Source organism: Humulus lupulus, chromosome X (genome assembly GCF_963169125.1).
Source record: "Humulus lupulus chromosome X, drHumLupu1.1, whole genome shotgun sequence".
Taxonomy (NCBI): Eukaryota; Viridiplantae; Streptophyta; class Magnoliopsida; order Rosales; family Cannabaceae; genus Humulus; species Humulus lupulus.
In genome coordinates, this window is record NC_084802.1 from 132290676 (window position 1) to 132302872 (window position 12197).

A 12197-nucleotide genomic window follows, 5' to 3' on the forward strand; every position below is an offset into this window, starting at 1 on the left:
AACTCCAGTGGTCTGCGCTTTTGATCTGCCCTCTTCTTCATTCTTTTTTATGATTTTTCTAAATAAGCTCGGGCAATCTCTGTCGTTTTCTTCCAGTCTTTTGTGAAGTGAAAGGCTCGCAGGTTCCGACCGCGGTATTCATCCACTATGTGGGGCAACAGTGGTTACTGTCCATTAACAACTTCAAAAGGGCTCTTATTCAATGAAGAACTCTTTTCAGAGTTGAAGCAAAATTGAGCTACATCGAGTAGTTGCGGCCAGTTCTTCTGATTGGCATTGACAAAGTGGCGCAAGTACTCTTCCAACATCCCGTTGAATCTTTCTGTCTGCCCATCTGTCTGTGGATGGTGGCTCGAGGATATGTTCAGTTGTGACCCCAAGAGGCTGAATAGTTTGGACCAAAAGGTCCCAGTGAATCTCCCATCACGGGCACTAACAATATTCTGGGGCACTCCCCAATATTTGACAATATGCTTGAAGAATTGTCGTGGTGTCTTCTCTACCGAACAGTACTTCGACACCAGGATGAATGTTACGTACTTCAAGAATCTATCCACGACCACCAAGATCGCACTTAAATCCCCTGTCTTTCGTAGGCTGGTTATAAAGTCAAGCGACACACTCTCCCATGGTCGACTTGCGACTCACAACGGCTCCAACAACCCAGGTGTCTTGTTCCTCTCGACCCTGTCTTGCTGACAGATGAGATAGGTCTTGGTGTACTCCACTACATCATCTCGTATATGTGGCCAATAGTATCCCTGCGTCAAAAGGGCATGTGTCCTCTGCCACCCTGGATGACCTGCCCACAAGGTGTCATGACACTCGCTTAGTAATGTCTTCTGCAAATCTCCAGCTTTTGGAACATACAAGCGGCCCCCTTTGGCCCACAGAAGATCATTCTCCACCCATAACTGGCGAGTCTTGCCTTATTTCACGAGCTTTAGGATGGTTCTTACAACCGGGTCTTTCTCCATGTTTTCTTTGATGCGCTCCTTGAGTAGAGTGTTCACCATGCTAGCCGACAAACTAGCCAAGATCTTTAGAGTCGCCAATTCTTCTTTGTGACTCAAGGCATCAGTTTCCTAGTTTAAGCGTCATGCCTTATGCTAAAAAACGGAAGTCAAATTCCACCACGAACTCCTACCATCGAGCCTGCTTAGGGGTCAATTTCGGCTGGGTAAGGAAATGACTAACCGCTACATTATCCGTCTTCACCACAAACTTCGACCCCATCAAGTAATGTCTCCACACCCGCAAGCAATGGATAACCGCGAGGAGTTCCTTCTCCTGGGCAGTATACCGCCTCTCAGCTTCAAACAGCTTGCGACTCTCATATGCTACCATGTGGTCTTCTTGTACCAGTACCCCTCCCAAAGCATAACATCCGTCTGTACTTCGAAGGGCTTGCTAACATCTGGCAAGGCAAGAATAGGATCCTTCAGCATGGCTTCCTTCAAACTCCTAAATTCTTCAGCACACTTATCATTCCACGCCCAAGTCACACCCTTTTTCAACAGCTCAGTCAAGGGTGTCGCTCTTCTTGAGTAGCCATCCATAAATAGTCTATAGTAATTGGCTAGGCCCAGGAAAGAGCATAGTTCTTTGACATTTGTGGGGGCTTTCCACTCTTGGATTGCCCTCACCTTCTCCAGGTCCATACAAATTCGGCCACGTTCCACAACGTAGCCTAGGAACTTGATGCTCTCCTGTGCAAACGAGCATTTCTCGCGCTTCACATATAGATGGTTCTCTCTCAACTTCTGAAACACTTTAGCCAAGTGTTCTCGATGCTCTTCAATTATGGCACTATAAACCACGATATCCAACTACACCACCACGAACTTATCTAGATACTCGTGGAATACTTGGTTCATCAGTGTGCAGAAAGTGGCAGGTGCATTCGTCAACCCAAACGGCATTACTCGAAACTCAAATGCTCCATATCGAGTAACGCACATTGTCTTTGGTTCATCCCCATCTGCGATCCTCACCTGATAATAGCCCAATCTCAAGTCCAACTTTGTGAAATACTTGGCTCCACTTAGCTGGTCAAACAAAGCAGCGATCAAAGGGATGGGGTAGGTGTTGCGAACTATCACCTTGTTGAGAGCCCTATAATCAATGCACAGTCTCAAGCTCCCAGGTGTGCCAGATGGCGCCTTTGACGGTCTGATGAAGCCTACCTCCAATAACTCCTTTAGTTGCTTTCTCAACTCTTCTAGCTCAGGGGGTGCCATTCTATAAGCCGCTTTCGTTGGAGGTTTCACTCTCGGCACCAGCTCTATCTGGTGATCAATCCCCCTTCTTGGCGGCAATTCTTTGGGGAGTTTATCTGGCATCATGTCCCCATACATCTTCAAGACCCTCGTAATTTTAAGTGGAACAATCTCTTCCACTGTTTCTTCGAACATGGTGGGTACCGCTACATAAGTGGGCTCCTGTTTCTTCACACCCTTCTTAAAATGTAAAGCTGATAGAAGCTTCACACCGGGGGGTGGTATCACCTTTGCAGGCACCATTAAAGGAGTCTCTCCCATTATGAACAAACTCCCAATAGCAGGAATCGGGATGGCACCTTTCTCGGTTAGGAAGTCCATTCCCAAAACTATATCAAAGTCATCCATATGGACCACCACTAACTCAGTCTGCCCCTCCTACGTGATGATCTTAACTTTTACGCCCTTAGCCACACCAGTTGTGGCCAAGGCCTTTGAGTTGACCACTTTCATGCGACCTGCATCCTTCTCCAGTTTTAGTCTCAGTCGCTTGGCTTCGAGTTCTGAGATGAAGTTGTGGGTGGCGCCAGTATCAATCATCATGCTCTTGGCCGGCTTGTCATTGATGGTGGCATCCATGAACATTAGCCCCTTCCCCAGGGTCTTCTTCCCTTTTTCTCCATGCTTCTTGAGAGCATTCAACAGGCGAACAGCGCCCATGTGCACGCACTCTTCATCCTCATCTTCTCCTTCACACTGTTCTTCTTGACCAATAAGGGCATTCAACATGCCCGTGTAAGGGAAAACTGTCGACTTATGTAGTCCTCTGCAGAGCCAACAAGCTAGCAACTTCTTCCCTGCAGCAGCATCTGTACGGCTGGAAGAACTGGACTCTGCTGTCCTCTTCTCTCCCCCACTCTTGCCCTGCCATGACTTCCCAAACTTCTTACTCCCAGTGCTACTTGAGCTGGTTGGAGGGGTAGCCCTCTTCGGCAGGCTGCTCTCCGGAGTGTAGTCTGTCAAGCGTTCAGCAGCAGCTTGAGCGGTGGCTAGGTCAGACACACGTTGTCTCTGAAGTTCTTGTTTGGCCCACGGTTTCAATCCCTCGAGGAAGCAGAAAAGCCTGTCTACTTCAGACATGTCCTTTAAATCGAGCATCAGTCCCGAAAAATTCTTCACATATTATCAGACTGTCCCGACTTGTTTAAGCTCTCTCAATTGGCGTCTAGCCATGTAGGCGACATTTTCTAGCAGAAATTGTGTCTTCAGTTCTCTCTTCAAGTCTCCCCATGATGTGATGGTGCATCTACCATTCTCAATGTCGTCATACTTTGTCCTCCACCACACCTTGGCATCCCCAGACAAGTACATGGTAGCCATGGCGACCTTTCCTTCTTCAGAATCGGCCCGCACAGCTCTAAAATAGTGTTCCATGTCGAAGAGAAAATTTTCCAAGTCCTTTGCGTATCTAGCCCCGTTATAGGGCCTCGGCTCAGGTACTTTAACTCGGCCATATTCTATACCTATCGGCCCCATTGCAGGTGCACTCCCAACCACTCGCATGGTTAGGTTCACCTTTGTAGTTAGCTTAGTCATTTCTTCTCTGAGCGTGCCAACTGACTCCCTACAGTCTTCCGTGATGTCATTTATGGAGACTTGTTGTTCCTTCAACATGCGCTCCACCACCACAATGTGCTCCTCCCACCAAGGGGTAACAGAAGTACTTGTTGGAGTGTTTCTTTGCTCCTACGCAATTATTCTGGTTAGCAGAACATCGTTTTCCTTCTCTAGCGCAGCTATATGATTGTTTAGATCTGACGAACCGGAATTATGGCTAGCAGAGGAAAGATCCATGACCCTTTCGTCCAGGCCATCTAGTTCCCCCACGCACTTCTCAAGCGCTTCGATCCTCTGAGTGTTGCTCACCATTTGTGTGTTCTGCCAAGCTTTCTCTAACCTGGCTCTGATACCAACTGTCACGGGCCGACTATTTGAGAACTCCAAGTAGACGGAACGTGCAGCACTTGCGGACACTCCAAGCTAGCAAGTCAGCCTACAACACACACCTATGAGCAAACAAAGTCAGTGGTTAGCCACAAACACATCTTGGACATGCAACGGGTGATTACGCCCAAACTTGTCTTCACAAAGCGGTTGTTGTAGTGTAGTATGGGCGGTCGTGTCCACAGAGAGATATCTTAATCAAAAGGTGATTAGTAGAACTAAAGCACAAACAGTAAAGAAATCGTTGGTGGTTTTTGAGAAAATGTTGAAAATAAAATTGGTTGAAAAATTCAATAACAAAAGTGATAAGGTTTCAAGAATCACCTATATGTTTGGCTCATTTATTTGAGTTTTGATTCACACATAAAACGCAGTTAAATTGTTCACTTCCCAACAATTTAATTGGAAGATAAAACTTGAAGAACATATATTAATAAAATATATTTGAGTAATAAAAACTCTCACCTTAAGATCATAGAAAATAATCTAATGAAAAATCTAAGAATGACAATATACCTCATTGGCAATAATGCAATAAAAGATTAACCATAAAATTATAATATCGATATATTTTTACTATTATATTCACATAGAAAAAGCATGACTATTTCTATATAATACTAAATAGTTAAATATATTGATATAGAGATGGAGAAAAATAGAAGAAATTATATTACTCAAATGTATGAACTTTAGGCACTTGGTGAATCATAACATAAATAAATTTTACCTCACATATAGGATCATCCTTTACCTTACCTAGGAAACTAGCCTAGGATGCTAGTCATTCTCACAATATTCAAAAGAGAAAATATGAGAAAAAATAGACAAAATGAGACTAAAATTTACTATAGTTTTTGCTAATGAAAAATTACACACCCAAATATATACAAGAGGTCCCCTTTATATAGCATTTTGTCATGCTAAAACCGTTCAGTGGGAAATGAAATGCTAATTAATTAGAATTGATTTGCCTTTAATATACATAAAAGGAGATTTGGAAATTGGTTTTACAAATTCAATTCTATCAATTGTCTAATGTGAAAATGTGGTGTACTCCTTGAATTCCGTGCAAATCAATCATGTGATTGATGGTGAATTAAACATTTGATCACATGTGAAGACCAGTTGCAATATCACCAATTCACACTAACTATTTGTAAAGCTCACAATGTAGAAATTGCTAGGTGGTGGACAAGGCTCTAATGCAATGGGTTGTGCTCCTCTTCTCTTCTACCATTTATTTCAGCATTCTTCCAAATACGCCACTTTTCCATCTCTTTCTTTCGCAATTAATTCTTTCTTTTTATTTGTATCAAAATGCACATAATTCCTGCAAAATAAACCAAATTAAATTCAAGCTAAATATTTTCAGTTGTAAAAATATTTTTCATTAATTTCCTGAAAATATTAATTAAATTTTAATTTAATTTAACATTTGAGATCAATAAATATGCATTTTTTACCACCAATCAACGGGCAATAACAAAGTATGAGCAAGCACAAAGCAAGTCATTCCTTGGAACGCCCACACAACACAAAGCATACAACAAGGCAAGTGGCACGCAATGGGCCAACGAAGACAACAAACAAGTAATACATAGGCAATAAAGAAGCATACACGGGCAAGTATGGATAAACATCGTTTTATTAATATATAGCATTGATAGGGCAAGGGAGTACACAACTTTGGCCCCTATCTACTGGTGGCCATGGTGCTTCCCTAAGTCACCAGGTCACCTCCCCCTAAGGAGCCTTCTTAGGGATACAAGGTCCTCCCAGTAACATATATGATTTTTGTCTGGGAGACATATGCATAATTACAAAATTTCCACTACCCTACCCCATGAGGTTGCTTGGTGCAAGACTTAACTAATGATCAAGCACCAAGGCATGCTCACTTACAAAATGGCCCCATGTGGGTGTGCCAAAGGGGCAGCATGCCCCTGCACACCTGGCCCAGCCGAGTGCCCGCGCCCCTGCGCACCTCGCTTGAGCACCCAGCGCTCCCCTATGCCTACGCCAGCCGCGCGCACACACGCCCTACGCCAGCCGCGTGCACACACGCCCTATGCCAGCTGCTGTCACACCCAACCGCTCGCCCATGCCATGGCATCAGCAGCAGCTCATGCGCCCCAGCCACACCTCCCAGCTACGAGCCGCATGCCCCATGCTGAGCCTTCTTGTGCCGCAAGCCCTAGGGTTTTTAATCCTAGGGTTTGCACATTGTTATTCATTTAAATTGTGGGCCTAATTAATTTTAGCCCATAATTAAATTTGTTTTATTTTGAAATTAATTGTATGGGCCCAAATTCAAAACTGGGCCTAATAACTTATTGGGCATTAAAGCCCAAGTTAATTATTCTTAAAAATTGTTTAAGATAATTAAAAGTTATTTTAATTCAAAATTAAATGGATAAGTGGCTTAATGGATCAAGACTACTTGTGAAGGCCCAAAGTTGAAGATAGAGATCCATTTAGGTCTTATTTAGTTTCTTATATTTTTGTGTATATTTTTGCAAGTGTTGTAATTTTTCTAGAAATACCCAAGACACCCGGCCCGCATTTATTTAGTCAGTATTTATTTATTTAAAAGTTTGAATGTGATTAAATTGTTTAATACTTTATCATGCATTTTTGACATGTCATACATATAACCCACACGGTATTTAAAATTGTGCATGCATCTCATATGAGTAGAAACATGCCTTAGGATTGTCCTTTGTGATTATATGTTTTATGTGATGAACCATATAGTAATAAATCTAGTTTTAACTAGTTCAAGAGCGGAAATAGATTTTAAAAGTTGTTTAATTTCTAGTATTTAATAAAATTGTTTTATTAAATTTTAATTGATATTCCTAGAAATTATAGCAAATTAAAATTGAATTATTAGGGCATAGTTTTATAATTTTAATTTTGCTTAATTTGATTAGTAATAGAATATCATTTGGTAAAAATAGATCACTTTATTTTTACAACCAATTAAAAAACATAGGATGTTTTGAGAAAACACATATTCTAAAACAGTGAGTGGGAGAGGGAGTTATGACAATAAGTCTCATGGTCTCCATTATTAGTTGGCACCGAGGTAGCATGGAGAGGGCTTCACGACACCATTGTTTGTGTCCCCCTAAGGAAGGCTTCCGACTGTGTTATTCTCAAGGCAAACTTCTTTTTCAAGAATAGGATTTAATGATGTATTTCAAGTTTGACTGACCCTAAGGCAGACTCTTGAGTTAAGTCATTGATCTAAAATAATGGGTTATAGTCACAAGGTACATTAGGCTTTCGAGCGAACTAGTGTATTCTTGACCAAACAAGCAGTTGTTTATAAGTCAAAAGAGAAATATTGATTTAAGTTTTCACTTATAAATTTGAGAACTTGTCTCAAAATTAATTTAGAATTAATCTAACCTACCCTAAGGCTGGTCCATTAATGTTCAAATTAATTAATCATGGAATTAGTAATTATTTTTTATGTGTTCTTTAATTGTTGCATTCATGCATCATGTTTACTATTCCGAAAATTACTAATATTTATTATATGCATAAATTCATTTTGTTTATTTATTTATTTTCAGCAATTATGTCTAGCTCAAATCATGTATCTTCTTTACTTGCTAATGAAAAGTTGACTGGTGAAAACTACATGAAATGGAAATCAAACTTGAACATTGTATTAATATGTGAGAACCACAAATTTGTCTTGACTAAGGAATGTCCTGAAGTCCCTCTTGCTACTGCTGCCAAAACTGCAAGGGAAAAGTTTGATAATTGGATCTTATCAAACAACAAAGCAAAGTGTTATATGCTTGCGAGTATGAGCGATGTGCTCAGAAAGAAGTTTGAGAACACTGAAAATGCTTATGAGATCTGGGATACTCTTCAAGATTTGTTTGGGCAGCAGTCAGACCAGTGCAGGCATGAGGCCACCAGATCCTACATGCCAAGAAAATGAAGAAATGAGTTTCCATCAGAGAACATGTATTAGACATGGGGCAATCATTGATGAAAGGACTCAAGTAAGCATTATACTTGAATCGCTTTCTCCAGCTTTTAAAGGTTTCACAACCAATTATGTCATGAACAAACTATCATATAACATGACAAAGTTGTTGAATGAGTTGCAAACTTATGAATCTCTTAACAAAGGTTCTGAGAAAGAAGGAGAAGCAAATGTTGTTGATTCTAACCCATCCTCTTCAAAGGCTAAAACCAAAAAGAGGAAAAATTGAAATGGCAAGGACAAGGACAAGGACAAGGAGAAAGACAAGAATACAAAGAAGCCTAAAAAAATCATCCAAAGGCAAAGAGAACAAGAACACCAAAAACTCCAAAAAAAAGATCCCAAAAGGGACTTGCTTTCACTGTGGAGAAGATGGTCACTAGAAGCAAACTGTCCAAAGTATCTCGCTGACCTGAAAGAGAAAAAGAAAGGTAAATTTGATTTACTTGTGCTAGAGGCTTGTTTAGTGGAAGACAATTCCTCATCCTGGATAGTAAATTCAGGAGCCACTAACCATGTTTGTTTTTCTCTACAGATTCTTAGTTCGATGAGGAAGCTTGCTGATGGAGAGGTGACTATGAGGGTAGGCAGTGGTCAGATTGTCTCTGCAACAGTAGTTGGAATACCCCGTTTGGAATTTGAGAAGAATAAATTTCTTGTTTTAGAGAACGTTTATTATATTCCTCGATTGTCTAGAAACTTAACTTCTGTTTCTATGTTGCAAGAACAAAGTTTTAAAATTTCTTTTAATATTAATTCGATTGTTATTTCAAGATATGGTTTTAAGATATGTTCTGCGAAATCTATTGATGGGCTTTATAATTTGCAAGCTAAAGAGAATTCGGTTTATAATTCTGAATTATTTAAAATAGTTAATCCTAGATTTATTAAACGACAAAAGACTGATTCCGATAGTGAAACATATATGTGGCTCTTGAGATTGGGTCATATTGGTCTAGACAGAATAAATAGGCTTGTAAAGGATGGTCCTTTAAGAAAACTATCTATTGGATCTCTCCCTGTTTGTGAATCTTATCTAGAAGGCAAGATGACCAAGAGACATTTCTCTGCTAAAGGTTCAAGAGCCACAGAACCACTTTAGCTAGTACATACAGATGTTTGCGGTCCACTCAATGTACAAGCAAGAGGAGGTTATGAATACTTCGTTAGTTTTATTAACGATTATTCAAGATATGGTTCCCTATACTTAATGCAAAGAAAATCTGAAACTTTTGGAAAGTTCAACGAATTTCAAGTAGAGGCTGAAAAGCAATTAGGTAAATCACTAAAAGCTCTTCGATTTGATCGAGGAGGAGAGTACTTGGATTTTGAATTTGAGGACCATCTGCGTGAGCATGGTATTCAATCCCAACTCACAGCACTTGGAACGCCACAGCAAAATGGTGTTTCAGAAAGATGGAACATAACGTTATTACATATGGTTAGATCAATGATGAGTTTCTCATCATTACCACTGTCATTCTGGGGCTATGCAATTCAATGTGCTCTATACATATTGAATGTTGTTCCATCTAAGTCTATCCAAAAGAAACCCATGGAATTATGGAATGGTTGTAAACCTATTTTACACCACTTTCAAATTTTGGGGTATCCTACACACGTGCTTAAAGGAAAGACCAGGGAAGTTGGAATCACGCTCTGAAGTGTGCATGTTTGTGGGATATTCCAAAGAGACTAAAGGTGGGATTTTCTATAGTCCAAAATAAAATAAAACATTTGTATCGACAAATGTAACTTTTCTTTAACATGACTATGTTAATAACCACAAACCTCGCAGTAAGGTTGTATTGGAGGAGATGGTCTCGAATGAAGTTGCAAATTCACCAGCAACAACCAATGAAAAACGGCAAGAGGAAACTACTAGTTCTAGTCATAATAGTAGAGAGCCTCGTCATAGTGGGAGGGTTAGTAAGCAACCCACACGCTATGAACACGAAGTTCAAATGCTTGTGTATGACACAAACAAAGACGATCCATTGACATTTAAAGATGCAATGAATGATTGTGACAAGGACAAATGGCAAGAAGCCATGAACCAAGAAATGGGATCAATGTATTCCAATTCTGTCTAGGTTCTTGAAGATCCACCTGAGAATATCAAACCCATTGGTTGCAAGTGGATATTCAAGTAGAAAATAAGAGCAGATGGGAAAGTAGAGACTTTCAAAGCAAGGCTTGTAGCCAAAGGTTACACATAGAAAGAAGGGGTTGACTATGAAGAAACCTTTTCTCCTGTGGCCATGCTAAAATCCATTCGTATACTCTTGTCTGTTGCTGCATGCATGGATTATGAGATTTGGCAAATGGATGTCAAAATAGCTTTTCTGAATGGCTACCTTGACGAAACCATTTACATGTCTCAACCAGAAGGGTTCGAATTAAAAGGTCAAGAGAAAAAAGTTTGCAAGCTTCTTAGGTCCATCTATGGACTCAAACAAGCTTTTTGATCTTGGAATGTTAGATTTGTTGACACAATTAAAACGTTTGGTTTTGAATAAAACGTTGACGAACCTTGTGTCTATAAACAAATCAAAGATGGTGTAGTAGTACTCCTCGTTCTTTATGTTGATGATATATTACTGATTGGAAATGACGTAACATCATTATCAAAGGTAAAGAACTGGTTAGCTGAACAATTCCAAATGAAAGATTTGGGAGAAGCCAAGTATGTGCTGGGCATTAAGATTCTTAGAGATAGACAGAAAAAAAACTTTGGCATTGTCTCAAGCAACTTATATTGATAAGGTGCTAGAACGCTTTAATATGCAAATCTCCAAAAAGGGTGATATGCCAACCCGTTTTGGAGTATTCCTTTCCAAGGAGCAGTGTCCTAAAACACCTCAGGAAGAGGGAGACATAAGACAATACCCCTATGCCTAAGTGGTAGGCAGTCTAATGTACGCCATATTGTGTACAAGACCTGACATTTGTTATGCAATAGGGATAGTCAGTCGTTATCAATCCAATCTTGGATTGAGTCATTGGACTGCAGTCAAGTATCTTATAAATACTAGAGATTATATGCTTGTATATTCAGGTTGAGACATGAACCCCACTGTTTACACTGATTCTAATTTTCAATCAGATAGAGATAGTCGGAAATCGACTTCTGGATCAGTGTTTACGCTTAGAGGAGGAGTGGTAGTCTGGCGAAGTATTAAACAAACTAGCATTGCAGACTCCACCATGGAAGCCGAGTATATAGCATGTTGTGAAGCAGAAAAGGAGGCTATGTGGCTCAAAAAATTCTATCCCGATCTGGAAGTAGTGCCAGATGTGAATAAGCCACTAGTCTTATACTGTGACAACAGTGGCGCAGTAGCTAACTCAAAGGAACCACAGAGTCACAAGAGGGGAAAGCACATCGAGAGGAAGTATCACTTGCTTAGAGAGATAGTTCATCGAGGAGATGTTGCAATTATGAAGATAGCTTCAGAGCATAATCTTGCAGATCGTTTCACAAAGGCTTTATCCATAAAATCTTTTAAGGAGCATGTAAGAAACATGGGAATAAGAGAGATGCCTCATTTGCTTTAGGGCAAGTGGGAGATTGTTGGGAATTTTTCCCTGAAAGCATATGTAGTAGACATTGTTTTATGAAATAAATAAATAAATTGAATTTGTTATGCATATATTTTATGGACTATATTATTCTTTGATAATATTATGTAAATATCAGAAAAATTCTTAAGTTCATATATGTGATCCCAAACAGGTATTGGTACAGGAGGAGTGTGTTTGAGATAAATGAACTTGAAAATTTCGCAGTAAAATAAAGTTATGGAATCTTTAGATTAGTTACTGCAAGTACGGTATACTAGTATTATGAATACATGAGATCTATATCTGGATCAATAGTGTAGTAGAACACTTTAGTGGAGATACTTTATATATTAAATAATATATAGAACTGGACCAGATATGTTTATTAATACTTAGTTAAA